This window comes from Oncorhynchus nerka, linkage group LG6 (assembly GCF_034236695.1).
Source record: "Oncorhynchus nerka isolate Pitt River linkage group LG6, Oner_Uvic_2.0, whole genome shotgun sequence".
NCBI classification, from domain to species: domain Eukaryota; kingdom Metazoa; phylum Chordata; class Actinopteri; order Salmoniformes; family Salmonidae; genus Oncorhynchus; species Oncorhynchus nerka.
In genome coordinates, this window is record NC_088401.1 from 36,261,454 (window position 1) to 36,286,384 (window position 24,931).

Consider the following 24,931-nt stretch of genomic DNA (forward strand, 5'->3'; position numbering starts at 1 on the left):
ACCATATATATTGTGTTATATTCTCCTACATTATTTTAACAGCTCTACAAACGTTAAAGTGTTTTCTTTCCAATGGTACCAATTATATGCATATCCTGGCTTCTGGGCCTGAGCAACAGGCAGTTTACTTTGGGCACGTCATTCAGGCGGAAATTGGGAAAATAGGACCCTAGCCCTAAGAAGCTTTAGGGGGCCAAAAAATAAGGGGAGATCATGTAAAGCTTGACTGAATGTCTTCATATTGGATTGAGCTGGACTGAATGGTGCTCAAATGAACTTCTATGCCCTTCTTGATTAAATAATATCTCTGTGAGGTTACATGAGGCAAATAAATTAACTGATGAACACTCCGGAAAGAGGCTAGACGTTTCTGCAGGGAAGACACTATGAGCTCATCTAAAATCGGATACATACCCGTGCGTGTCCCATTACATTTATGAGCACAGCTAGAATACTGGACGGCGGGCAAAAGCAGCGATTCATTTAAGAACGACTTAATTCAATCAACCCTGTGTCTCTCTCTTCCTCTTTTTCTTTCTCTCACTCTTCTTACAGCTGTAAGCATTTTTCCAGGCAGGTTTGCTTCAGTGGAGAAGACCGCATTGGAGCACCTGGGAGAATTGAGCTGTATGTATTAGGGACTAACCGTAGCGCTCTATCGGTTGCGCTCAAATATTTGCCCTTTCCCAGCAATTTTTCATGAGCTGAGAGGAGGGGGATCTGAGTTTCTTCTTCCACGGTCCTCTCACTTTCTCTTGCTGGCACGCAATGGTGAAATAGACACACGCGCACGCACATACACACCGACACTAGGGACACATACACACACACGCACAGAGAGACTAAGGACAAAGGATGTTGCATTGCAGGGGCATTGCAGCAAAGTGGATTATGGTTCTTGATCTGGAAAGCTTTTGCCAGATAGGCTGTACAAGGTGTGGCCCTCATGAGCATAACTCATAACTCACGCTCGTAATGCACGAGCGCACACACACACACACACACACACACCAATCCTCACAAACATTTATTTTATTATCCTTAAGGGGACCAAACAACTGAAAATCCTATTTTCCCTAACCTAACCTTAACTCCAAAACCCTAAAACGAAACCTAGCCCTAACTCCTAACCCTAAACCCAACCCTAACACTAACCCCAGTGCTTAACTTGTAAATTGGGAGGTGCCGGGAGGGGGGTGACCTGGGGGCCTAGGAGGTAATAGAAAAAAAAGTTGAATAAAGGATTGCATACATATCACCGGTTTTGCGTGCTGGCATCGAGCAGTAGAGTAGAGGTGCTTGCATACATTGCATACATGGGCCTTTTATAAATGCATTTCATGCAAATGTACATTATTTTAGATGACTGGAGACTTTCGCAGAATCTTTTTTAATACCTCACAAATGAACAAAATGGCTACTTTGACACTGACAAACTGAGATCAATAAAAACGACCTTTTCCTGAACCCATCAATAGCATAGACCTAGGTGTGTGGAGACTCACATATTGTATAACAAAAACAAATAATAATATGCTATTGATCCGCTGTGGCTAAATTATAGGCCTACTCCTGGTGTAGTTTTCTGAAAGATTGAATTTCTTTCTGAACAGACAGGAGTAATTCTATAACTTTAGTAAATGTATTTCAATTTATCAGGGTTACCGTGGCAATGAAGTGCAACGCTGGAGAGGTGAGAGTTGCAGGGACATGTCGATCAGAGCAGAGAGGGAAAGTGAATCTTATTCTAGTTCTGTGAGAGATACAGGTGCGCTTCTTTCTCTCACCACAGCAATGGCCATGTGTTGGCCTATACAGGCTACAATGTCCCGCAAAACTTTAACCTAGGCCGGGCCCAACAAGAATCAATTCTTGGAATATCAGGCACGTTTTCACATTACGTGTTCTATTGGGCAAGAGAATTACCGAGGCAGTGGCGACCCGTCATTCAATTTTGAGCCCCACATTTTTGGCAAAATAAATGTTATTTAGGCATTAATACATGTCACGTATCAGTTAGCAAACAATGTAAAAAATATACATATATATACAGTGGGGCAAAAAAGTATTTAGTCATCCACCAATTGTGCAAGTTCTCCCACTTTAAAAGATGAGAGAGGCCTGTCATTTTCGTCATATGTACACTTAAATTATGACAGACAAAATGAAAAAAAAAAAAAAAACAAAATCACATTGTAGGGGGAGAGAGAGAGAGAGAGAGATTTGTAAAGAGGGAGAGAAATAAAGGGAAAAGTCCTGCATAATTCATGGTGAGGGACACCACTTGATTCACAGCACATCTCGCTACAGAGCTTTGAATAAGACCTGAGGTAATGTCACCTGAAATAGCTGCCTTTGAGTCACAGATAACCTGGCAGATCAGGCCGGGACCTCTCATTGCAATAATGAATGAAAGGGACTTTGTTGCTGCTTGTAGTGTACTGTATGTCAGTGCGCTTGCCTAACGTACTGTGACAGTCTCTGTCTGGCAGATCATGGACACAGACCAACAGCTATGACACACTCCCATTGCTAAGGTGATAACTATTACCCAACCAAGGTCTTCGTTGGGCATGGGTGTGAGACTACTCCAGCTCCCAAGACAGTTGATTGTCACCACACAATGGATACTAGCAATGACAAGCCTGCTCATATCTGCTACACTTGTCAGTGAGGATCACGTGTAATAGGAGACACATTTCTATTACAGACATGCAATTAGTCACATTTGGGAGAACCGGATGCCGGTGCTACTTCCAGGATCTAAAAGCATTCGAATCCTGACGGGCCGTATTTCAAACAAAATAAATGAACATTGAATGTTTTGTTTCTCCACTTGATCTCAAACTTGTTTGATCTAAACGCAAAGTCATTTACTAAATGCTTGATTTATGAAGGCATTGAGCGGATACTAGAATAGGTGTACAAGCCAATAGGGTGTGTGCGTGCGCGCGCACGTGTATGTACACTGTGTACAAAACATTAAGAACACCTGCTCTTTCCATGACTTAGACTGACCAGATTAATCCAGGTGAAAGCTATGATCCCTTATTGATGTCACTAGTTAAATCCCCTTTAATTAGTGTAGATGAAGGGGAGGAGACAGGTTAAAGAAGGATTGAGATATGAGATTGTGTGTTTGTGCCATTCAGATGTTGAATGGGCAAGATAAAAAATGTAAGTGCCTTTGAACGGGGTATGGTAGTAGGTGACACCGGTTTGTGTCAAGAACTGCAACACTGCTGGGTTTTCCACGCTCAACAGTTTCCCTTGTGTATCAAGAATGGTCCACCACGTCAAGGACATCCAGCCAACTTGACATAACTGTGGGAAACATGGGCCAGCATCCATGTGGAACGCTTTTGACACCTTCCAGAGACCAAAAAGAAATGAGGCTGTTCTGAGGGGGAAAAGGGGGGTGCAACTCAATTTTAAGATGGTGTTCCTAATGTTTGATATACTCAGACGCGCTGCAAGTCCCGCCTCTCCTCATTGGTTTTTTAGGAGTATATACCCACATTGGGTGACTGAAAGATGAACTGAGGTCCACACTCTAGTTGGTGGTGGTAATACACCTTAAAGTTGGTTGCCAACAGCCATATAAAGTCCAAAGAAGAAGAAGAAGCTTGAAAGAGGAGATTACTAGAAACAAACTCGGTTTACCCTTTTATCTGTGGATTAATTGTCAGAGTAGAGGACCTTGTGCAGTTCAGGTAAAATAACAACCCAATGTTTAAATCCCAGGACCAATTAGCTAGCAACAGCAAGCTAGCTAGCTAAATTGCCATAAATGTTGAATGCTTTTCGACCTGTCCCCAAATTAATATAGTTGATATTTCAACCTGCGTGTCCTGATCGCATCTGGTGTGGGTGGACAAAATCAACATTGTGGTCAGCATTTGAGCGTGCTTGCGTTGAGGGTGGGTGTGTGTCAGGTTGGTAGGCGGAATTGTGCGGAGGTGGCAGCGGCTGATTGTTTTGCAGTCAGCTATTCATCTCCCTGAGCCCTAAATGAGGAGGCAGGTTGGGCTAAATCAATATGCACTGTCCACGCCAGCTACAACAGCTAAATGCCTGCTCCAGTACCAACACTTACATAGATACACTACCTAGCTAGCGTTAGCGAGCTAACCAGGGCCGGACTAACGCATTTCAGGCCCGGGGCACCTAAATCCAGTGGGCCCCCCAACCCAAGCAAGTCCTTCAGCACTCTTAAAGGTAAACAAAGTGAAGAGGTAGTAGGAGGTGTCTACACACTCCACAGTTCAGTGTGTGTATGTGGGAGCTGCAAAGGGTAAAAGGTCACAAATATAAATGTGCATGATGGTCTATTACTTCACTCCCAACAGCTAACCCCCCAAAGCCGCAACACCCACTCTTTCTCCACGGGCTGAAACGCCATCTCTTTCCCACTGCAGCTTGCCCTTTCCCCTCCCAACCCCGCTCCGTGTACTTGTCCCCTTTTCTAGATCACTAGCGACTGCACACTTACTCAGTTAGCAACACCATAGAAATAGAAATCCTAGTAGGGACATGCCGATTAAAGCGATTCTATGTGCACCTATCTCTATTCAAACAGTCGCTTGCACAAGCCGCCCATAATATGACAGCGCCGTTAAGAGACTAGCACTTGATCTAATTGGTGGGAAAGTCTTCGTCGTGGAACAACTCTGTAGGAGAGGAGTCTCACGTGGGGAAACACTGTGGCGCTCAAAGCCCTTCTACTCCACTTGGCAGAAGGAGCCACTGTTGCAGTCCCTTTATTGATGTCTTGGCTTAGAGAGGCGAGCAGCGCTTTGCCACATCATCACAGCAGGAGGTGTTCGCAATCTCGCTCTCCATACGTCTGCCGTGAAAAACAACTGTCGGGCAGACTCATTCATGCAGCCACTACCAGTCACCTGAGAATTAGGATGCAATCAACGGAGGTGGTATTGATGATGACTGTGATGACAAGAGTGATGATGCCCAAGGTAATGATGATTAAGGTGGTGGTGATGGTGATGATGGCAACGGTGATGATGATGATGACAACAACAGTGGTTATGATGAATATGTGATGACAAAGCTGACAATGATCATGAGTAGGACACCAGACAATCCCTATGTTCAGTTGGGGGCTTAGGGAGATTCCGCCAACACATATTCAGTCTAAATCTAATCATGATATCCGTGATGACGTCAAAGAGCAGTAGAAATACCAGTAGCAATGTCAGCAATGCGGCAGAAGCCATGAAGAGGATAAATGAGGAGGGTGTTCAGATGACGGGATGACCCAATTTGGACAAGTCACGTCCTCTGAGCCATCCTGCTTGTGGGGAGACTCCGCTTCACAAGAACATATCATCTCCTTGATGGCAGAGAGTCTGACGTAATCGATCATCTTTTCATCAGGCATCAAATGATATGACAGGGAGGGAGCGAAAATTCAATCTGTAGAGATGAGAGAACAGAATAAAAGGATAGACGAGGACATAACAGGTAAAGGAGGAAGTGAGAGAGACAGTCTCTGAAAGTTGGACGACAGAGTGAACAAATAAAAAGGACAGGAGAAAAGAGGGCATCACCTGAAATGGAAACGATTTTCTACAAAGAGAGAGGGGGATGCAGGACGAGAACAACAACAGCAGTGAAAGAGGGAACAGAGAAAGTCAGAGACAGTAACAGAGAGAGGGAAGAAAAAGAGAGAATAAGGAAGTGGAGACACTGAGCGATAAAAAGAGGGAGAGAATTAAAAGAGGAAGAAGAAATCACTCACAGTGGGAAGGTACAGAGAGAAAGGGTGCGAGAGGAGGGGGAGATAGATTAGGTATTTACCGGATGGCTGCACGCTCTCGTTTACTCCCCGGCGTGCCCCGCCTCATTGAGCCACAGTAAGGCGTGTGGGTGCACGCGGATGCGGCTCACGGCTGTCGTTGGGCCCAGGAGAGCAACTGTAAATGATGGCGAGAATTACGCCGGCCTTTCCCGTGGATGTCTGCTCAATGAGCAAGGCCCTGCCGAAGGGGCCCAGTGGAGTCATATTTCACACCGGTTCTCAGGCCCCGACAGTGACGTGGCTGCTGAAGCACAACCACCAGCGAGGAACCAAATGGTGTGAAAGTAGTGTCAAAGCATACCACTACAATGACAACTGGAGAAGGACACTGATAAGATACAGGTAACTTCTGAAATGAAGGGAACCACAACAGAAAAGTGTCTTCATAGGGCGTTGGGCCACCATGAGCCCCCAGAACACGAGCCCCCAGAACACGAGCCCCCAGAACACGAGCCACCAGAATAGCTTCAGTGCGCCTTGGCATAGATTCTACACGTTGCTGTAACTCCATTGGAATGTGACTGTTAAACCACACTAGTAGTAAAAAAATAGACATATTTCTACCGAGACGCGCTTTTAAATGGATAGTGCAAGACTGTCAATTAAGCCCTTTTTCTACTTACCCATAGTCGGATTAATTAATGGATACCATTTTTTATGTCTCTGCATTTAGTTTGAAGGAATTTGCTAATTAGTGTCAGCGCATTTGCTAACTAGCGTGCATAGACATGGAAAATATACCCATTCGTTCACCTGACTCTGGGTAAATAGAAAAAGATCAGAGTGACAAGTTTTAATGTATATTTGTTGCTAACAGAACGAGCAGTGGGGCGAATGAGCCACGAGCATAAGGCCATCGTTTGCTCCTCATCATCGCCGTACAGAGCAATGGCGAACATCAGTTATATTTGTTGTCATAATAATTACATTTTTTTCATGCATTTTTAGGTAGAATGTCTTTTTTTTTTTTAAAGGCCGGACACATTTGGCAAATGGGGCTTATGGTTTGTGTTCAGAATGTCCTAGTGCAGTTACCGGTCGATCTTAAAGGCATTCATAGTCGATCACCAAACACTTCTGTAGAAAAGCCAACGTTGAGGTAGGTGCACTTGATTTAGAAGCCATGTGCACCAGGTAAGCAAAGTGCTCTCATTTTGAACCATTTCGTTGTTTGAAAAGACAAACTCTGCCAACCCGGTGGACCGGGAGATCTGTGGTTAAATCCAGTTTGCCTCCTCCGCTGGCCAATCGGAAAGCTCAATTCACTGTGCCTAATACCACCATGACCGCAGAGAGACTGTCAAAGAATACAGCAATGAGCTGCTGTTTGTATGAGTGAGTTCACGTTGAAGTTTTTAATTCAGCACTATTACATAACATAAAATGTGCTTTCTCCGTACTTCCACTCGCACTACAGTTGCAATGAACGAGTAGCCAAGTGCATCGATAGCGTTTGTATTATCATTAGCAACTCATCGGGTTTATTTTAATAGCAAGGAATATTTCACTTTCTCTGGTCATAGGACCAACATGAATTTGTGCATGAGGCAGATGCGGTGCGACTTGAGTAGGAAGAGCGGGAAGACGGTGTCCTCTCTCTCTGGTCAGTCTCACCGGAGGGAGGGAAGGAGAGGGTCCGCCTTTCACGGTCTCTGCTGCTCTCTCCCTCCTGCCGCTGAGACTAATGCTGTGTTCAAAACAACTGTGAACTCGTAAACCTCCGACTTCCGTGCGTTCAAGACAACTGGGAACAAGATCCGACTGGGAAAATTCGTTTTGAACGGTCATCCGGCTCAGAATTCCAAGTAGGAAACTGAGGCATCTTTCTAGAGCTCAGACTTTCTGACCTGAAGATCACTGACGTCATGATTTGCCCTAGTTTTTTCTCTCTCGATTTCCCAGTTGTCTTGAAAGCGGCATGACCATCATGTGTATGTACCATCAGCAGTCAAATTAAAAAGCGAATTATCTAAATTTATGCGCCGCAGTGCCTCGCAAGTGCTACACCAACTGATCTATTTTGTTATCAAAGCTCAAGTTTTGAAATATAATATGCTCTGAGAATAACAATATTGTTAGGCCAAGCATATAGCGGATATGCTGTGATATTGTAAGTCGCTCTGGATAAGAGCGTCTGCTAAATGACTTAAATGTAAATGTAAAATATTGTATTAGGCCTACTGCCCAAACCTCATCTGTACAGAAATGTTTTTATTAGGTTAATGTAAAAAATGTCAAGTCATGTTTCAAAAACTATCTGAGCGGTTAGATCTCAGGTTGCTTTTTGACTGCGAAAGTGATCTTGACTTGAATACTGACCACTGTCCTAGTGGGAGCATGGTGGGAGCATGGTATCATTTCTAGGGCTAGAAGTTCTAGATGCTACGTAGCCTAAATAAGTTATTTTTCGCTGATACACAATCAGGCCTCAGTTTACAAGTTGGTTGTGTTCTTTGTTTAAGGTTATGGTCTTCCACCTGTCCTGTGACTCCTGTCCACACTGGTAGACGAGTGCAACTCATTCACACTGGTAGAGGAGTGCTTGACGCACTCGACAGAGGAACAGGACAGCAGCCAAAGGCTACTCCTCTGCTCCCTGTGTTCTATTTTAGGCTGACCAGGCTGGCATGGTCGCTGAGCCATACGCTTGTTTCCATGGCCGCTTGGCTAACGTACACACCTCTCCTATCCCTGAGCACCACAGGCCCCCGCTGAACCAACTCACCCAGACTTAGTGAGTGGCTTGGCACGGACCTGTGTCAGAGACCTGCCGGAAAGTAAAACAGGAAGAGCTACCATAGGTCCAGGAGACACAAATAGGACTTGGTAACGCTTTATTTTACAGTTTAAGATGGTACTAACATAATATTAACTAAGAAACGAGCCTGTGTGTTAACACTGGACGCCAAGAGACTGCTAAAAGACTTCAACACAACTGGAAACTAAAGAGGAATATCTCTGACAGGTCTATTATTCCTATATTCTTTATTTTTTGGTATTTTATTGAATGAAATACTGAAACAGACATAATGACAGTAGCAATTACAAAAGAGATATGGTAAGAGGCCAAGAAGGAATCAGCGGAACTGGGTATTAAATAGGGCTGGGAATTGCCAGGGACCTCACGATACGATAGTATCGCAATACTTAGTTGCCAATGCGATATGTATTGCGATTCTCATGATTCTATATATGTATTGCCATTCGATACTGCGATTTTATTGCAATTTGATGTTCCAAACATATTGCTCACTATACTGTGGGTCTGCTGCCGAGAGACAAGAGAGAGCCAATGATCATTTTTTTTTGGGGGGGGGGGACAATCATGGAAATAAAAGTGCTTTGGAGTCAATGTATCGATATAACATCGTCCGAAATAATATTGTGATGTGTAACTGCGTCAATATTCTTGTATTGAGGCGAATTCACGACAAACCTTGGCCCACCTCACCGCTGTATGCAGTCTCTTGGCGCCCAGTGTTTATAGAAATGTTATTTATGCAAGTAGGCCTACAACTCTGTGGTGTTGGTGTTTTTCAGGTTGCCCTTTGCAATAATTACTTCATCATATAAGAATTGATTGATCAACAATGGTATTTGGGGCTATGCTGAGCGGAGGAGAAACACCCGAACCTCTAGAAATGGAACCATAATCCAGCTACTCAAGCATCCCCGGCCCTGCCACGAACATATATCAAATCAACAAACTAGATCAGAAACAACAGAGATCAATACCACATTTCACCAAATTCCACCAAATTCAACGTGGTAAACAATTCAAACGCAGGAGACTTCCTGGTGCCTCGTAGTATGTGGAGGTTGGATTTCACCCTATACAACTGTTATTCGGGGGACAGTGACCGAGTATACAACATTTTAAGAATCCCTGCTCTTTACATGATATAGACTGACCAGGTGAATCCAGGTGAAAGCTACTGATCCCTGGTTGATGTCACTTGTTAAATCCACTTCAAATCTGTGTAAATGAAGGGGAGGAGACAGGTTAAAGAATTACTTTTAAGCTTCGGGACAATTGAGACATGGATTGTGTAAGTGTGCCATTCAGAGAGTGAATGGACAAGACAAAACATTTAATGGGGTATAGCAGTAGGTGCCAGGCACACGCATTTCTGTCAAGAACTGCAGTGCTGCTGGGGTTTTTCACACACTCAACATTTTCCCGTGTGTATCAAGAATGGTCCACTACCCAAAGGACATCCAGTTAACAACTTGACACAGTTGTGGGGAGCATTGGAGTAAACATGGGCCAGCATCCCTATGCCCCGACGAATTGGCATCATGCCATCTTCTGAGAGACATGACAGGAATTAGTAAGCGATAAAAAGCCACCCAAGGTCAATGAGGTAATAACTTGGCAACTCGGCCATGGCACAGAACGACATGCGTCAACACCCTGCTGCCAGTCGAAGTTGCTGACGTTGAAAGACATTATGTGTTCAATATTTTACAGAAATATTACAAAACAAGTAACACATAACTCGATCAAGGGATTCAATGATGGCATGGTGAGGTACAGTTGCACATGTTCTTCATACCAGTATTTCCCTTACCTTAGCCTCAACCAGACAGCACCCTTTCTCACCTGGTGCTGTTGCCACTACTATATTATTTTGATTTCAAGTAAAACTCAGAAATAACAAGGAAGCACTGCTTCTTCGCACCTCAGATGGTGTGTGGGTCGAGAGGGTTAGGCCTAAGCGGCTTCAGGAAAGCAGGAGAAAACTGCCCTGTGGTCAACGCCCCCTCACCGCACGCACAGGGATGTGGATGACCGGATGAGCTGGCCATGGATACAGGAAACCGCGAGGCGAGGAGCCCTCATGGCGTCTGCGGAGAGGTCACATCTGGGCACTATGCCAGTAACAGGTGGTGCCCACTCCTCCCTCCCTCCCTCCCTCCCTCCCTCCCTCCCTCTCTCTCTCTCTCGCTGTCTCTCGCTCTCTCTCCCCCCCCCCCCCATAGGCAGGCCCTGTACCACCAGCCAGGGAGGGGCAGCTCCACTCCGATCTCTCGCCCACGCACCCATGGATGGCGTTTCTCCTGCCACGGCCAGAACACTGCTTCCTGCGAAGCCTGCGACTCTTCCTGTTTACCTTGTTAGCCTGCTGGTGTTTCACATAGTGCTCAGAACTGACCATGTGGCCTTCTACTCGGCTCGTAAAAAAAAAAAACTGCATCTACAGTAACAGTAAGCTCAATGTCATTCGTTCTCTCTATGACCTTTAACGCAGAGAGAACAAAACAACTTTTGACTTACGATATTCGATTAAACTTGCAATGCCAGGGATACAAATGCAATAAAGAGTTTTTTTTCCCCTTGCAGAAGCACCGCACACAGCAATTATCTGAGGCCGGAGTGGGAGTTGTGGGTCGAAGACAGCACAAACAAGGTAAAGTTTTATGGGCGGCTGAGAAATGTGCGAGGCTGCACTCTTCACTCATCACTCCCACCCCATATATTCAATTTGTTTCTCCTCACAACATGTCACAACCCCACACCATCAAAGCCAGGCACTACCCCACTGGCCCTTGGAGGCCAAACACATTCTATTAGCCGTGGCTCTATCTGTCCATTTTCCAACTCCATAGCACAACTTTCACGTCGGATGCAATAACGCTAACATAACGTTAATACAAAACCATCCTCCAGTATGCAACTTACTACACACTTTCTACTTGTGGCGAAACGTTCAGGTGTGGCTCATCTTGTCACTGTGCTATCGAGCATCTCTAAGTGACTGGCATTGGATACAAAGTCATGGTGAGGCCATGTTGCTCTAAGGGGACATGGTGTACTGTAGTGGGAATAGAGTCGACATTTCCCTGGGATATGTCATTGTGGGAGGAAATAAACTGGATTTCTTCCCTGAGACTGTGGGCTTGTTCGACATTGCAACTGACAGTGCAGGCGACTGCCAACTGACTGATCTACAAAGAACCGTGCATCATAAATAACTACTCCTTATTATTTGTAGATCAGTCAGTCAGTCACAATTTAGCCATAATACATTACTGTTTTGAGCCTCTCGAACACGGCCACTATCTCAGGGTTGACAGGGGCAAACGCAACTCAATTCCTCCTGCGACAAATGTAAAAAGGGCTGATTCAATACGCGGCAGGCAGCTCTCCTTTTGAGAAGTCATTAAAGACTCCGCCGGCAGGGTTTGTGTGTAGTCTGCTGTTTTTAGAGCATTCAGAGATTCTCAGCTCACTCAACTATGTCACGTACAAGATCAACGTGTCAGAGTGTTGGTCCTGAGGGTCCTTTATCAGGATTTAAAGTCTAAATAAAAACACAAGCGTGAGACACAGCACCTGAGCATTTGTTCTTGAATGGAAGTTATGGATTCAGGTGACATTCTACTCTTAAGGGATATTGAGGAATCAATTCAATCAAGCGCTCATTGCAGTATTTATGCAGTAGCATTATGACAGAATTATTCCTTTGGTGAAATACAAACATGGAATTATTTTAGGTAGGGAAGGTGTCTAAGTGAGTGTTAGTGTTGGTACAGCATAAAAAAAAACGTATATAGGAAGCTACTAAGCAAACACACCTGTTGTGCCATCTTTGAACTACACAGAAGGGTTGGATAAGAGGTATGGACTGAGAGGGAACACTAAAATAGCAGAAACAGCGAGGGAGTTGCAGACCACCCTGTGTTGTTGGAAGTGGTGTGGGCGTACTAATACTAGCAGGGACCGGGCAGGGGCTCAAGGAGGCGGGAGATGGGAGGAGGCGAGGTACACGCTCGTACGCCGGCACACACACACTTCATTTCACTGACACCACTGTATCTGATTGCTGTCACTGAAAGGTTATTGCACACTGACCACCAGTAACAAACTGCACTGCTTTCTGTCCGGAAATGGATGGTAAGGGGAATCGAAAGAGTGTAACACGACCATTGTAAAGCAAGTTGATATTACATAGTTCTGGGCTTGCCCCACAGGGAGACACGATATCCAGCTGAACCAGTGCCAAGGGGTCTGATTGGCATTGGCGCCCTCCAAAGAATACAACAGCGCCTGAACACATCCATCATTGGATCCCTTGTCTCTCTCTCTCTCTCTCTCTCTCTCTCTCTCTCTCTCTCTCTCTCTCTCTCAAGCTACTGTCATGCAGATGTTGTGTGCACAACTCCAAACCAATTTTGAAGTTAGTCTGTTCACGAGAACCCATCTATCAAGGATCATGCTTGGGCTTTTTGTTATTCGTTTACTCATTTGGTCTCCTGCAACCTGGGAGAACATGATTGCATTGCATGTGGAACATATTGATTGCTTTCTAACAGAGAAATAGTGAACAATTCTCTGCAGCCTCGACCCAGCGACCGCTCAGCCCACATATCAACTCCTAACTACCGCCCTTGAGAACTTTTTGTGTGAAAGCCCCACAGGACACTACAAAGGGAGCCCACACAGCACAGGGATGTATTCTTACATCGCCTTAGATTTTTTAATCAAAGTTTGAGCAAAGCCGCGGTTATCCGATGGTTTCTTTTTACTCCAAATCCACTTTTTCATGACCTGTGGATTTCTTTCGGGAAAAGAAAGCCTGTCTTTGAAACACAACGGTCCCCTTAAACTTAAAGTGCCTTGGTAAGACTCTGATCTTGTATGTGAGCGCTAAAACTTCTCCCTGAAAAGAAATGGTCGGAAAACCGAGCTTGCTCTCCAATGACTATTGCTTTGTGGACGATTGGACGACGCAAGGCTGCTTACTTATTCTGTTATTGCTTGCTTAGGCCTATGGCTTGAGGTCATTGTTTAAGGTTGTTGAAGTCAACCATCATCTCACTAATCCTAGTATATGAACAAAGATCACCTGATCTGTAAGCCAGTTGTCAAAAAATGTCCTCAAACATGATCACTCTCAAAGAAGTGAGTTAAAGTTCAGGTCAGTCAAATGAAGTCTCAACCCAGAACAGTTAGTTTCAATCTCAATGTGAATCTACCAAGAGCAGAATTAAGCTAAATGCCAAAGGGGATCAAATCTACAGGAGCTCCACTGTCCTTTGCCATTTGCCAAATTAAAAAACAGGTCAGAGAGTGTGATGAGCTACAATGGATGACTTGGCAAATGACAAAAGCCATTTACTCGCTTATCACTTAACAAGACATGTTCTAATCTAAAAAGGTACTAATACAATGAAGAGTTTATGATTTATGAGAGCCTTGAGCAGCAACCATAACAGGCGGTCATGAGTCCTAAGTCAATTAACATGATCTCTTTAAGGGAACAAGTGATGAAATCGATTGCTGAATTATGTATCGAAGCCAGGATGTGGGCCTTGACAAGCTTTTAAATTAATAATACATGGAGTGCAACTCATCCAAGCCTGTGTATTATTGCATTGTGTGTGTGTGTGTGTGTGTGTGTGTGTGTGTGTGTGTGTGTGTGTGTGTGTGTGTGTGTGTGTGTGTGTGTGTGTGTGTGTGTGTGTGTGTGTGTGCAGTACGTGTGTCTGATAGATATTCTTGTGATATGCATGTGTGCTGTACTGTACACACAGGCATGCATGTAGGTCCCACTGTATATGCTAAGATTTATGTCATGTGCATAGAATAGACCAATAGGGTGTGTTTGTTTTAAATGGTCCTGTGTGTTTGTGTGTGTGCTTGTGTTGTTGTAGGTGAATGGGGTAAGGGCAGGGTTCGTTCCCATGTTACATCATAGGGCAGCTGGCTCTCTGGGCTGTGTAAGTGTGTGTGGCTCTGCTCGCGGGCAAAGGCTTGGTGCTGGGGGGCACAGCGGGTTCAGGAAGAGCTTTACTGAGCAGATGGGGGACACCGACCGAGACCTCGCCATACACCCGAGAGAGGAGAGACCCGCCCTCAAGGTAATAAAGCCTATAGCAACTCTAAAGGGTTGAACAAGCGTGCTTCCGAGGAATCCGTTGCGTTGCTGTGGCCAAAACAGTAACACCACACAGCAACAGAACTGAAACACTTCAAACATTCAGCGCAGCATTTGCTCCAAACTGGTATAAAACAGGCAACATCCCACTGGTGGTTTGCTAATTACAATCTAATGTACTGCAGATGTTATCTACCACAAGCCAGAGAAAAATAATAACCAGAAACTCACTGATCCCTCCGAGAGCAAACCATTGAAAACTTGCTAGAATAAGAGTTTAGGTTTGACTCAAACATTAAGGCCGTAGAATCGCAACCTCTAGAGAGCTTGCCCGATCAGGGATCAAGATCTTGAGGCCTACCGCAAGAGTACGAGAAGAGAAAAACTAGTAAAATGTCTCTTTGGGTTTTATTAGCTTCAGTTCCTTTTACCAGGCAACCTCCCTGACAACCTTGGTAAAAATCAAGGTCTTATTATCTTACTCATGCATTTGCATATAAAGGGACATTTGCATCACTCCCAACCACGTTGAGTTTTAAGAAGATGGATATGGGGCCTACTTGTGTCCCTTCTTGAGTTGGACTGGGCAATTTGAGATGCCGCACCTTGCCCCAATGCATTTCTGGCAATTTCCAACAATTATCAAACTGGCTGATTTGTCTTGGTGCCAGCTAAACAAATGCCACAACCCAGCACACAAGGTCATTAACGGGGAATTTCCAGCTTATGTATTTACTCACATCTTGCAAGACAAAAAAAAGGAAACAAGTGATTAAGGTTCTCTGCAACACAATTACACTCAAGGGAACAGCACTCAAAACTGCCTGTGGCCCTGTAACACTATAATGTACACAGTACAATTCCGTTAATAGCCCAGGTCTACTTTCCCTTTTATGAAAGAGGTGTTACATGGTCTCTAAGCTCCTGCTTTATCAAGGTCACTTTGGATACGGCTCGAGGCGGTGGCCATGGTCATAATGCATGGACACTTGCTATTTATCCAATACCCATGCTAATACCCTCAGTCCTACCGTGTTGCTAAGCTATAGTTCCAAAATGCTAATGGTTAACTATTGATTGCTGTCAGAAGAAGGCAGGTGTGGTTGCCTGGTTGATGGTTTGGACTCGAGCATGGATTCACATTAAGCCCTGAACTGTGGAAATGTCTAGCAAAATGCAACTGTTGTTTTTTGTAAGCAGCCTAGTAATGGTTTCTGCCAGGGGCTAGGAGCTGATTTGTTTTCTTTTCCGTTTTCCCTTGGAATAAAGTGGTTAGTCCCGTCTGTTGTTTAAGTTTGTTTGCTTCCTTTCACGTCGACCTCCCTTGCCAGATGGCACCGCAGGCAGGTTGGATCAATCCTTATTTGGATGGCTTGCATTTCTTCATAAGGAAGCTCCTCTTGTTTGTTTTTGCCCTCTCTCTGGCATTTTAAATTTTCTTGCTTTCCCCCTCATCATGGGACTGGGATGATCTGACTAGTGGCTATGATTTCTCCTTGCTGGTGTACGAGAGGACAAAGAGTGAGGTCTTTTCCGATTCCCTGGGAAACTCAAGCTCTCTCCGAGTGAAGATTTAAAGAGGGAGAGCCACCGCCTAAATGTAGCTTGATGATGGCCTGCGAAACAAATGTGAGGTAATAAACATTTCACTGGCAATCTAGGCTCATGTCGAGCTCATCTGACTGATTCACCGCCAAGAGGCAACAGAGTTAAGATGGACTTGTTTAATTTGTGGTAAAAGACTGGGGTGAACTAATAACCGAATTCCTCTCAGACATCAAAATAGACTCTAGGCGCTCCCGCTGTAAGCAGGTGAACAGCTTTAAAGGGAGAGTTCACTCTTTTTGTTTAAGCTTATTTTCCAGTTACCTAGGGTGTTTCGTTTAATATAAACAGTTTTTAAAAGTTGTATTTAGCCTAGCATCTCCTAGCTAGCATTTTATAAGCATATAGCAATGGTAATGGGAAGACTCGCCTAGCAGTGCACTCAAAAACATACAATTATAGTGACCTATGCCTTTAATGCATCAGTTCCATGTATAAGCAATTATGTGGCTGTCAACGTACACAACAAGGCATTCAGAAAGATGAGGTAGTAGGGTGAAATTTTGACAGCATAAAGAGGTTACTATTTTCAAAGCACAAAAAGGCTCCAAAAACACAACTCGAGTGGTTTCCACTACCAGCTGTGCTGCTTCTCAGTGTAGCCCATGCAGCACTTTGCGGAGAAAGTTCGGAATGACACAATTTCATGTGTACAACATCTAATGACTTGCAGCACTATTGAGAGATTACTGAGAGCGTTGCTGTTTTTAAGGGACACATTTGGGTGTTTTTGGAGCCTTTGTTCATGTTTTTATGTGCCCATACAACTGCTGAACAAGATTGAGGAAGTATATATCGCTTTAGGGGTAGGTTTCTCAAAAACAAGTGAGACTGCAAAAGAAGTGTCAACACTTCTTCTAGAACATGCTATTTGCATTGAAAATAGAGATTTGCTTCAACTAAAGGGATCTTCTCCTTTAAGTAATATAACCATCATAGTGTCACACTATTCAAGTCACACACCCTCCTACCGGACAGGTCACTCCAACTACTGTGCTATGTGACAGTGCACCAAGTAAACAAAGACAACAAAACAAGGAGATCAATACAATGTTCAACATCGGCAAAGCAGCATGTCAGGTACCTACCTCTCCAGGGTGAACGGTGCAGAAGACTTTGGGCTGTCGTTCCGAAGGATGAGAGGAGTGAGGAGGACGGTGTATGTGTTATTTTCCAGTTCCGGTCACAGCCCGCACCCACTGGCCTGGATCCTTCTGGGCACCTGCACATGAGTAAAAATTTATTTGATCAAAAGCTGGTTTTGTCAGGTGTAGTAGACAGGCCTGACTGCCCCTGGAAGCAACGTCAGCACAATAACTATTTGTGGGGAACTTCATGAAATGGGTTTCCATGGCCGAGCAGCCGCACAAAGCCTAATATCACCATGTGCAATGACAAGCGTCGGCTGGAGTGGTGAACAGCTCGCCGCCAATGGACTCTGGAGCAGTGGAAACACGATCTGGAGTGATGAATCACGCTTCGCCATCTGGTAGTCCGATGGATGAATCTGGGTTTGGCAGATTCCAGGAGAAAGCTACCTGCCTGAATGCATAGCACCATCTGTAATAAGGGTCTGGGGGTGTTTTTCATGGTTCGGGCTAGGCCCCTTAGTTCCAGGGAAGGTAAATCTTAACGCTACAGCATACAAAGACATTCTAGACGATTCTGTGCTTTCAACTTTGTGTCAACAGTTGGCGGAAGGCCCTTTCCTGTTTCAGCATGACAATACCCCCGTGCACAAAGCGAGGTCCATACAGAAATGGTTTGTCGAGATCGGTGTGGAAGAACTTGACTGGCCTGCACAGAGCCCCGCCCCTCAACCCCATCAAACACTTTTGGGATGACTACGATGACTACGAGCCAGACCTAATCGCCAAACATCAGTGCCAGACCTCACTAATGCTCTTGTGGCTGAATAGAAGCAAGTCCCCACAGCAATGTTCCAACATCTAGTGGAAAGCCTTCCCAGAAGAGTGGAGGCTGTTATAGTAGCAAAGGGTGGACCAACTCCATATTAATGCCCATGATTTTGGAATGAGATGTTCGACGAGCAGGTGTCCACATGCTTTTGGTCATGTAGTGTACACCTGTAACAATACTACTATAGGAATTAGGAAATCAAAATTTCCTACCTCTTTTTGCTCCTAATTCATTGTAAGGGGGATGACCATTTCTCATCGCTTTTTCGAAAAGAAGCAGTAATCTCCTCTCACATACACAACCCACCATCCCACACGCAAACCCCTCGACATGCATACCGGGCAGAAGGCGCCACCTCTCTTGGCCTGACTCTCTCAGCAACTGCGAGCCACACTATGTCACCGGGTAATGAGTGGCCCATTGGAATTCAATAGGGGGACACTCGACTCCTGACTGACTCGTCTTCTGAAGGGGACAAGTGGCTGCAGACCTGTGTTATGGCTCTTCAATGCAGTCAGCCTCAGTGATGGGTGGCTTGAGCTTTCATTGCCCCCGCTCCACGCTACCTGGAGTTCAGACAGTCAGACAGCAGGCGAGCAGTAGGTTCTGCCTGGTGCTGGAAAGGGAGTGAGTGGGTGTGTTGCACGTGTAGAGTCACAGCAGGCATCCAGCTGCAACGAGTGCTCTCATTGACAGGCCTACTCAATGGCAGAGGTTCTCTGACACCCTCTTGAGTAGCCTGAGGGTTCCAAGCATTCTGTTTTACAGTATAGAGCCTAAGAAGAACATTAGCTTTGGAGCCATTTGATTAATTAGGCTACCTCTGCTTTGTTTTGGTGGACTTCAATGGATGACAAAGAGCTTTAGCAGAAAGGCGAAGTAGTATGAATCAGATATATCAATTGCCCTTGTTGTGGTACGGTAGCCAAATTAAAAGAGATATTTTGTATGGAAACCTGACATTCACAAACTGAGTGTTTTAATTAAACAACAATGCAAGGAACACCTAATAATAGCTAAAAGATGTGTGATGGTGACCACAATAAAGAAACAATTCTTCCTCGTTGATTCGGATGTTCGGTAGCATTATCAGTCATTATTTAGCCATCCTTCTTTTCCTGCCTACCCCCGGGCCCTTTTTGCTCAAAGGCCAAAAGGTCAGCTAACAGGATGTGTCGGGTGAACCTATCCCCATCGTGCTAAAGAGCGCATGCCTTTAACAGCTCCTCCCCAGACCTCGGCCGATGCAACACCTCATTGCAAAACATATACTGGGTTATATACTGGCCAACAGGCTTACATTTCACAGGGGAGGGAGATATATTAGGTATCTAGCGGGGATTGAAGGGCCCGTTCTGATTGGGTTCTCAGCATTAGTGATGCTAAATCTGTTGATTAGTTGCTTGTCACTGTGTAAATGATGAATGCACAAATGTTTTGGTCATCTTGTTGAATACCTAGGATGCATGTGGACTGAAAATAAAGAGATGTTGATTCAAAGTACAATTGCAATGCAACCGGGTGCAATAGGATTGTGAGATTGGCTCAAAACAAAAAATTTGTGTGACCATTTTGTTGAGCAAACTCAAAATCCTATTGCAGCTGGTTACCTTACAATTGTACGTTGAATCAATCAATATCCCAGGCACCACCTGTCGTTGTGCCCTTGAGCAAGGTAAATAAACCCAAAACTGCTAACCCAGCTGTGCTGCTCCCAGCCTGTAGTGTGTAGGCTGTGTGGTATGCCGGGTTGGGTACTTAGAAGAAAGAATTTATGTGCAAATGGATGGATAAAGATGATATGCTCCATTTCACCATGGATTCCAGGCTAAAATAAATATTCTATAAGTAGCAGCCACATGTGCTCTCCTACTGGATTGTCCAAATTTCCCAATGTATTGTGCATTAATGTTTTAAAATAAAATAGCCATATCATCTGGTCAGATTCAATGCCATTTTTCAAGGGTAGCAGGTAAGCCTTCTAACTTAATTTTTTTTTTAAACTAGGCAAGTCAGTAAAGAACACATTCTTATTTGCAATGACAGCCCAGGAACAGTGGGTTAACTGCCTTGCTCAGAGGAAGAATGACAATTTTTACCTTGTCAGCTCAGGATTTAATCTAGCAACCTTTTGGTTACTAGTCCAATGCTCTAACCACTAAGCTACCTGCCACCCCTTACAGATGTTATACATGGCCCCACCAGCACTCTGAACTCCGACAATAGTCTACTTCTGATGTTGGTAAAGGTGAAATTACCGTGACACTAGGCTAGCTGACCTTTTCTATGCTACAGGAAGACTTGAGCACAGAGGTTTTGTTTCCCAAAGGCTGGTTACGTTTTACAGCCACCCTCTGTATGGTCTGCACCATCAGAGTAGGCCTAAGCCACCAACAAAAATGCAATGGAGCAAGTGCAGTGCATGACATTTCCAAGTGCACATAGAAGATTTAGGGGTGCTGAGGAGTATTTCTGTCTGTAATACAGCCCTTTTTGGGGGAAAAACTCATTCTGATTGGCTGGGCCTGTCAACCCAGTGGGTAGACTTGGCTCCCAAGTGGGTGGGCATATGCCCCTGCCCAGTCACGTGAAATCCAAAGATTAGGGCCTCATTTATTTATTTCAGTTGACTGATTTCCTTCTATGAACTGTAACTCATTAAAATCGTTTAAATTGTTGCGTTTATATTGTTGTTCTGTATACTTATTTAAACATGGTGCTACTATTATTTGCAAAGCCTAATGAGAAAAAAACAACTGTTGTTCTTGTACTAATACTGCTTGCAGTAGTTAGCTAAAATAGCTAATCCCATAGAGGTATGCCAAATTATTCTAGCCTATTCTTGAGATATATTTAAATAACTGGAAACCTTAAACCTCTTAGGTTTAAGTGCAGGAACATCAATCAGCGGAAATTTCAGAGCGCCACCTATAGTTTTCGATAAAACTCAAACTTTCATTAAAACACACATGCAAGGTACTGAATTAAAGCTACACTCGTTGTGAATCTAGCCACCAAGTCAGATTTGTAAAATGCTTTTCGGCGAAAGCATGAGAAGCTATTATCTGATAGCACGCACCCCCCAAAATAGCTGAACGACACCTAAACAAAAGATTTTGCGGTAGCTGGTGCTACACAAAACGCAGAAATAAAATATAAAACATTCATTACCTTTGACGAGCTTCTTTGTTGGCACTCCTATATATCCCATAAACATCACAATTGGGTCTTTTTCCCGATTAAATCCGTCATTGTATAGCCAAAATGTCATTTTATGAAGGCCAGTCTGATCCAGGAAAATTCCCCTTTACAAGACGCAACGTCACTTTTTAAAATTACAAAAGTTGCCTATAAACTTTTACAAATCACTTCAAACTACTTTTCTAAACCAACTTTAGGTATTAATAAACGTTAATAATCTATCAAATTGATCACGGGGCGATCTGTATTCGATAGCAGCAAGTCTTGAAATCATCGTCCATGTTTTCACTTTCATAACATCCTGCGGTGCGCCCCAAGACAGGAAGTGCCTATACGTCAGGAAATGCCAGTACTGGCGACATCGTGTGGAAGCTGTAGGCATTGAAATGGGAACATAATTTATTTTCTGTCGCCTTAGACAATACATTGACTGGCGGATGAATATTTTGTTTTTGTTTTTGGTGAACAGTTTTCCCTGGGATTTTTACTCCTAAACACATTCTGTTATAGCCACAGACACGATTTAACCAGTTTTAGAGACTTCAGAGTGTTTTCTATACACACATACTTATCATATGCATATACTATATTCCTGGCATGAGTAGCAGGACTTTGAAATGTTGCGCGATTTTTAACAAAAAGCTGCGAAAATTCGCATCATCCATAACAGGTTTTAAAGACTGTAACAGTAAGGTAGCTCTCAAGAACTCAAGGGGTATAGCTACCCAGCCCTAGATCTAATGACATGGAATTTGAGTCATGAATAAGGGTAAACAGTAAACTAACATGCGATAACTCTGCGATATCAACAGCTAAATCGTTTTGAGTGTTATTTATAATTCTGACCAATGTATTAAATGTATAGGCATGGGTCACTTGCTATATTGTATTTACTTTGCCACCATGGCCTTTTTGTTGCCTTTACCTCCCTTATCTCACCTCATTTGCTCACATCGTATATAGACTTATTTTTACTGTATTACTGACTGTATGTTTGTTTTACTCCATGTGTAACTCTGTGTCGTTGTATGTGTCGAACTGCTTTGCTTTATCTTGGCCAGGTCGCAATTGTAAATGAGAACTTGTTCTCAACTTGCCTACCTGGTTAAATAAAGGTGAAATAAAAAATATATGTTATGATGACTTGTGCCCATAAACATGCTCTTGTTGAATAATTATTCAGTTCATCATGGGAAGGTCATCTGTGGTAATCTTATTTCAAGTAAACTCATTCCTACCAGCGCTGCAGTCGATACAGTAAGACATTGAATATCTGTATATCTGAAAAGGTGTTTGCAGTTGTATTCACAAAAAGCGCAGCAGAAAGAAAGCTCACCTTTTACCACCACTGTGGAACGGTGGATGGTTATGTGACTACCGAAAATATGCCTGCATAAATTGAGAAATATTTACAACTGTTTTAGAAAATGTTCGTGTATATTAGGAATGAAATATAGCAATTTTCGTTTCTTAGTGAACATTTGTTATGGTAATGGTTCTTAGATGCTTTCAAAAGCTAAACTTAAACGAGTGATTATATACTGGTGCTCACTAACCGCGGTTCCGTTATTTTCAAGATGGTAGCGTCCTTAAGAGCGCAGGTGCTTTCTCTGTATTGCTTGCTTATGATAGAAAGCAATAAATTATCCTCTTATAACTACAAGTAAAGGCTTTGCTGTTTTTCTACTGTCTGTGTTAAAGCTAGCTAAATCAGACAAGCTGTCAGTGTCAGAGAGAGAGAGAGAGAGAGAGAGACCTTGTTTAAATAGCCTCATTGCTGGCCAAAAAACTGACAGATTGGCTCGTGCAGAACTGACATTGGATTTGAAAGAACTGGCTTATATGAATGGGACTTCAAATAATTTAAGCCTTGTTCACACTGCAGGTATTAATGCTCAATCCGTTTTGTTTTCCAAATCTGTTTTGGAATACTGCCTGTCCAAACAGCGTGCGTGTGCTTTCAGACAGCAGTCATTTGCTGACATGTCTAAGCTAGTTCGCATAGTAACGACGGTATGTGTAGGCTTACATGCTGACCAGACCGGACACGTCGCAAGCGATCGAGCTGAAAGTCCTGCCTCTCCCATCTCCTCATTGGTTTATAGAAGCAGGTACCCACATGCCATCTCCTCATTGGTTATACCCACGTGGGTGATTGAAAGACGGAATGTTTTGCCGGTTGTGGTAAAAGTGTAGATGCCAATCACCATATAAATTCAAAGATGAAAAAGCCTGGAAGGAGGAGAGATGACTAGAAACGATTCGGTTGGCCGTTTTATGTGTGGATTAATTGTTGGAGTAGAAAACCTTGTGCATTTCAGGTAAAATAACAACTCAATGTTTATATCCCTGGACAAATTAGCTAGCAACAGCAAGCTAGCTAAATAGAACAAATTAGCGAGCAAGCTAACTAGCTAAATTGCCATACATGTTTAATGTTTTTCGACCTGTCCCCAAATTAATGTCATTGGTTCAGATTTTGTTTTGATATTTTAACCTGCGTGTCGTGATCGCGTTTGGTGTAGGGGGACAAAATATATTTTTGCACGATAGCGAGCCGCACAGATGGTTTGGGTTCTGTGTTATTGGTGTTGGCACTCGTGCTTCCTATCACTCAGACGTTATGAAGCTAGTAAGCTAAGGTGACAACAATGCCTACCATTGACATTTACCAGTTGTTTTGAATGTTAAAAATCAGTGTAGGAACACATTAAAAGCCTCAAAGGATAAGATTATCCAAATGTTGTCTTTTTTTGGCTAGCCACAGCAATCCGTTAGCTGTTTTTTTTAGCTTTTTTTTGGTAAATAATTAAGGTAGTTAGCTACCACATGTTCTTGTCAGAGTAGCTACCAAGCAACAAGATATGCCAAGTAACAGTCTAAAAACCACTTGAGTGTAAATAAGATGTGATTGTTCAAATACTAGTCCCATGGCCAAGAATAAGATTTGCATCTTATTTCAAACCACCTACGAAGATGGATAGAAATATCTCATTCCATGTGCTTTTTGGCTGTTCAGACTGGAGGAAGAAGAACCATCTCCATCAGATATGCTTATTTTGTCACTTCAAGCTGCCAATGTAGAACAAGACATTAATTGGGGTTTAGCTGTTTAGCACCCTTGGCCAATCCTGATTAATCAGACTAAGCCATGGTTTGCTTTGTGAATCTATTAAACTCAGAAAAAAAATTCTCTTTTTTTCAGGACCCTGTCTTTCAAAGATAATTTGTAAAAATCGAAATAACTTCACAGATCTTAATTGTAAAGGGTTTAAACACTGTTTTCCATGTTTGTTCAATGAACCATACACAATTAATAAACATGCACCTGTGAAACGGTCGTTAAGACACTAACAGCTTACGGTCACAGTTATTAAGACTTAGGACGCTAAAGAGGCCTTTCTACTGACTCTGAAAAACACCACAAGAAAGATGCCCAGGGTCCCTGTTCATCTGCGTGAACGTGCCTTAGGCATGCTGCAAGGAGGCATGAGGATTGCCGATG

At 43.6% G+C, this 24,931-nt stretch overlaps 1 long non-coding RNA gene and 1 pseudogene across 1 annotated transcript in view; one reads left to right on the top strand and one right to left on the bottom strand.

The window, feature by feature from the left end:
- LOC135572060 (phenylalanine--tRNA ligase, mitochondrial-like) overlaps window positions 1-10,977 on the bottom strand; it is a 73,969-nt pseudogene extending 62,992 nt beyond the window's left edge.
- A 5,152-nt stretch (window positions 10,978-16,129) lies between these two features.
- LOC115131119 (uncharacterized) overlaps window positions 16,130-24,931 on the top strand; it is a 49,327-nt gene continuing 40,525 nt past the window's right edge. The window contains exon 1 of the long non-coding RNA XR_003863890.2: window positions 16,130-16,334. This is a non-coding gene — a long non-coding RNA (uncharacterized LOC115131119). The remainder of the gene's footprint in view (window positions 16,335-24,931) is intronic.